The following is a 5,679-nucleotide window of genomic DNA, read 5'->3' on the forward strand; positions in this document are numbered from 1 at the left end:
CACAGCTAGTGGAACTAATATTAGAGCCCTGGGAATCTGGCTTCCTCAGGACCATGTTTTGTGATTTGTTTGTTAGGTGCTATGGAGTCGACTCTTACTCATATGACCTTATGTACAACAGATCAAAACACTGCCCCATCCTGTACCATCCTCACAATTGCTGTGTTTGAACCCATTGTTGTTGCCGTGGTAACAATCCATCCATTGAAGGGTCTTCCTCTTTTTTGCTGACTCTCTACTTTGACAAACATGATGTCATTATCCCAGGGCTGGTCTTTTCTGACAACATATCCAGAGTACAAATGACAAAGTTTCTGTATCCTCGCTTCCAAGGAGCAAGCTTCTAAAACAGATTTGTTCCTTCATCCATCAGCTTATGGGACTTTGATATTCGTTGCCAATACCATAGTTCAAATGCATTCATTCTCCTCTGGTCTTCTTTATTTATTGCCCAACTTTCACATGTATATGAGGTGATTGGAAATACCATGGCTTGGGATGGGTACAATCTAGTTCTCAAAGTGACATTTTTGCTCATTAAAACTTTGAAGAAGTCTTTGGCAGCAGATTTGCCTAAAGCAATATGTTGTTTGATTTTTTTAACTGCTGCTTCCATGAGTGTAGTTTATGGAGCCAAGTAAAATGAAATCTCTGAAAATTTCATTCTTTTCTCCGTTTATCGTAATGCTATTTATTGGTCAAATTATGCGGATTTTGACTTTCTTTACATTGAGGCTCAATTCACGCAGTCTTTGATCTTCATCAGTGAGTTCTTCAAATTCTTTTCCTTCCAGCAAGCAAAGTTGTATCATCTGCATAACGCATATTGTTAATTAGTTTTCTTGCAATTCTGTTGCCACATTCTTCTTCATATAATCCAGCTTCTCAGATTATTTTCTCAGCATATAGACTGAACAAGTCTGATGAAAGGATACCACCCTGACGCACACCTTTACTGGTTTGAAACCATTCGGTATCCCCTTGTTCTGCTTGAATGGCTGACTGCTTCTTATTCTATGTACAGGTTCTGCATGAGCACAGTAAGTGCTTTTGAATTCTTCATAATATTATTCATAGTTTGTTATGATCCACAGTCAACTGTGGTTCACCGGGTAGCACTGATCCTGCAGCGCCACATCAGGAGTCCCATGTCCCATAGGAGTCCCATGTCCACCTAATATATGTTAAAGTAAAACTGTACTTTGTAGGATTTATTAAAAAAAACTTTTATTGTGAATGGAGTGATAATTTACATGGAAGAACATTGGTTTTGCAATCAACCAATCATCAATTTGTGCACCATCAGTTAACAGTATTTGCCTCTATTCCTTCTTTTTTTTTTTATGTACACAAAAACACGCAGGAATATATAATTATTTAAACAACCAAAGGGCACATTTTGAAATCCAGCCACTCAGCTGCCATCACCCAGCTTTCTCTTTCCGTGAGTGTAGAGTTCTCAGCTGCTCTATCTCCTTTTGCCATCACCTCTGCCTCCATCTCTGGTGTCACTTCTTCTCTGGTTAGGATCCGTAGCGTCTTCACTAGTTAATTTTTCAAAAGTAGATCATCAATAATGTGAAGCTAATCTTTTCCCATGTAAACTATCATATAATTCACAATAAAGCATTTTTAAAAAGCAAAAAAACTTGTCCAAGAAGAGAATGCTGAGGTATGTGGGTACTTTGGCTAGAACTTTGGGTCTTCAGACATGAAAATCTAGGGATCGCTTACTTCACCCCACCCCACCCTGTCCTGTAATTCATTGACTCTTCAAGGCCAAGCTAAATTGCAGGTTTCCAAATTTGCCCTTAGGAGGGTGCTTGGAGTGCCTTGGAATACTGATGTTGTCTCTGAAACGTTCCAAGCAGCTTGAGAAAAAACAACTCTCGCTTTTCTGATTTATGTGCCTAACTTGTCTAAATAAACATGCTTTCTTTATGAGCTCTTTGACATCCCAAAATAAAAACAAACAAAAGTAGATCATCAAGTCTTTCTTTTGAGAGGCATCAGGGTGAACTTGAGTCTCCAATATTCTGGTTACCAGCTGAGCATGTCAACCATTTGCATGCATGTTGCTGCTAAGAGCCATCGACTCGGTTAGGACTCATAGTGACCCAGTATAGGGTTTCTGAGAAGCAGTTGGTAGGCTTGAGTCACCGACCTTGCAGTAAGCAGCCCAGTGCTTATCTTAGAGTGCAACACCAGAACTCCACACACCACATACTGTTGTTGTTATGACGTGCCATCGAGTCGGTTCCGATTCATGGTCATCCTGCATAGGGTTTCTGAAGAGCAGCAGGGAGGTTTGAACTGCTGACCTTATGGTTCACAATCCAGTGTTGATGCTACAGAGGTACACCAGGAGGGGTATATACATGCTAGATACTGTTTCTTCCTAATTTCTGTGGGAGATTCTAGAACACTGACCCCCCAGGGTACCCTGAGTCCTTCAATTTCTCAGTTAGGTGGCAGTCCTAGTTGGCTGTTCCTTGGAGTGCCTTAGAAGTCCACTGACTTCGGTTCTCCTGTTGCAGGTTTCCGTGTTGCCGAGACCATGGAGAATCCCAGAGCCTGACTGTGCCAATCTCGGCCAGTGCCCAGGTTCCCTGACTTGTACCATCACTCTGACCCAGGACAGTGGAAGGTTTGAGTCTTCGTTGGGCACCGAGGGTGGTGGCAGGGAGAGAACTCCTGCTTAGTAGCTTCCCTTCACACTGACTCCCCACTATCCATGGAAGAACCAAGATGGATGGGGACTCATTTCGCTTTACACCCAAGGACTTCCTGGTTCCACTTGTGCCATTACTTAGGTATAAGATAGCAGACATCTGACACTGTGTTCTCTGGCCCTGAGCACTAAACAATGGGGTTTTAGTTCCAGGCTTTGTTGTTTGTTCTCACCTCTCTTTTTAGATCATTGAAGTTGTATCCTCAGCTGGGGCCCAATCCAGAAAGCTTCCTCCAGAGCCTGGGGTTCTTTGTCTGTGGTCAGGAGACCTCACTCAGGAGAAGAATCTCCTTGGTCTTTACTGTGCCTCATCCATTCTGATGTGCCCATAACATTGCCTGTAACTTTCTGATGTGCCTGTAACATGGAACAGGCTAGACATGCCTTTCCACGTTGCCTCCAGTGGCGTGACAGTCCTTCTGTTGGCCAGATATGAGACTGTGTAAGAAGACTACACTAACTCCCTACTGAGGCTTCATGCCACAGGTATGGCCAGCTGATCTGGCCACAATATTTGGATACAGTTTCATTAGCCATCCTCTTTGAACACCAGGACCTTGTCCAGCCCAAGAACATGCTAGGCAGCTCCCAGCTCAGAACTCGGACTATGTGCAGACCAGAAGAGGATTTCTACTGTGTCCTACAAGGGCCAAAAGGAGGCGAGAGTATGGGCAAGATGAAGTGTCCGATGTGCCTCACTTAGTAGTTAGTGGTGATTACTAATCTGCTTTTCTGAATAAAATTTGATTTGTCCGAGTTGCGTGTTGTGGATCTTCTGCAGTGACCCTCTGTGCCAAGTGCCCCAACCTCCCTCCATCTTATGCCAGGCTGCCCTGCTTGTTTGCTGCCCTGCTTGTTTGCCCCTTCTCTGACCCACCCCTCTGGTCTGAGACCCAGTCCCTCTTGGTGGGGAAGAAAGATGAGTTCACAGGTTCCCAGTGCAGTTAGGGGCAGGAGACACAGGTGTCCTGAGGCAGGAATCAGGGGGAGAAGACTGCCTGTATCCTCCCTGACAGGCTGGAGGCAATTCCAGAGACTCCTCTCCCAGTTCTCAATGGACCCTCTGTTTGGGAAGCCCCGTTCCCTGACAGGCAGGTAGAGAATGATTGTGGTCTTGAAGCCAGAGGGGCTCATTCTCATCAAATTCCATCAGTTGACAGGAGGGTAAACCGAAGTGCAGGATGGGGTGGCAACACTTGCCTAATGTCACACAGCTGAGAATGAGCATAGTGCGGTCTCCTGGTGCTCAGACCCTGGTTGCTTTCTGTGGCCCATAGTGTCTGCTCTGGGGTTGTTTCCTGGATCACACCCCACCTGTGTTTCCCCCTTCTCCCAGCCAGACTTGGCCTGCTGACTGTGATGCTCTAGAAGGGGTGTGTGGGCAGTTAGCAGTCCTTGCTGGTTTCTGGGTCTCCTAGGCCCCAGGTTTTGGGCCTGAAGTCTGTAGCCAGGAAATTGGATTCTCCTGTCAGCTGTGAAAACTCATGTGGAACAGTTCCATACTGGGATGCTGAGAGTGTTCCATGCCTGTTCTATCAAAGTACCCTCCCCAATGTGAAAACACACAATACTACCCTTTATGTGTTTTGGGATTTTCAGGGTGGATGGAAATACCAGCTGCTGAGACCTCTCCCTCACTCCCCTCTTCCAGTTATTAAAAAATTTCACACTAAATAAAAAAAAAAATGGTTCCCATTTTTACAAACACTGGTAATTTACTATTCTCATTTCCTTTAGCTTGGTGGAGATTTTACAACTGAAAATGTCCTTTTACTGCCTTATCTCATGGAATCTTCCTAACAGTCTTGGAGATTGGCAATGTTACTGTTATTTACTAGCAGAAGAAACACAACCCCAGAGAAGGGGAGGGCCTTGTGCATGGTCACACTCATCTGCTTGGCAGCCAGTCACTAAGCCTGGTACTCCTCTGGCAGACTCTGAAAGTTGAAGTGAAATTTGGTTTTCCTTTCTGGAGACCAGGGGTTCAGACATGGTCTAGTTTGACTTTTCCTGTTGATCGCTGAGTCTGACATTTCCTGTCGAACGCTGGGGCCACTTTGAAATCAGATATTGCTCCTGGAGGACATAATGAATCCACTCAAGGTTGAGGCTTCTAAGAGGTATGTGTACTTTCCTGAAAACTGTCTGCTTTTCAAAGAGGTGGAGTAGTCCAAGGTGAGGTAGGAGAATGAGTAAACCAGAATGAATGTGGGTAGGAAAGTAAGCAGGTAATTGAAAGAAGGGATATGAAAAAGAAAGACCTGGGAAATCACATTTTTCTATGTATATATTATTGTTTTGTTTGTTACAATAGTTATTTGAAAAATAAAGTAACAAATATGTCTGCTAAAATATTATTACTTTTTAACTTTTGTGAATTGAGTGAAGGTTTACACACAAGATCATCAGCTTTACATTCAACAAATCATATACTCTATTTCATCTGGTTGATTACAATCTCCTCCCTGCAACAACAGTTATCCTACTTTCTGTGGCTCCCCATTTACATCTTATATTTCACAAATGAACAAAGCAAAAAGCATTTGATATACACATAGAAATCAAAGAATATATATATTCATTCAAATGTCCAAAGGGCAGACTGTGCAAGTCAGTCTCCTGCCCTCAGGCGCACAGCCTCACTCCATCCATGGGCCTAGAGCCCACAGCTGCTCTGTCTCTCCATGTCACCACCTCTGCCACTGTCTCTGCTGCCCCTGCTTTTGTTGGGAGGGATCTCATGCTCCGTTCATGCTCGTCCTTCTTGATGGTCTTGGGATCATCTGTTACTGAAATATAAGATAACTACTCCCCCTTTTAGTTATACATCTATAATTACAGTTGTGGCTATCACAATTGTTGTTGTTGTTGTTGTTATGTGCCGTGGAGTCAGTTCCGACTCATAGGGTTTCCGAGGCTGTAAATCTTTATGGGAGCAGACCGCCTCA

The sequence above is a fragment of the Chrysochloris asiatica genome, unplaced genomic scaffold (genome assembly GCF_000296735.1).
Source record: "Chrysochloris asiatica unplaced genomic scaffold, ChrAsi1.0 scaffold00735, whole genome shotgun sequence".
In the NCBI taxonomy this organism is placed as follows: Eukaryota; Metazoa; Chordata; class Mammalia; order Afrosoricida; family Chrysochloridae; genus Chrysochloris; species Chrysochloris asiatica.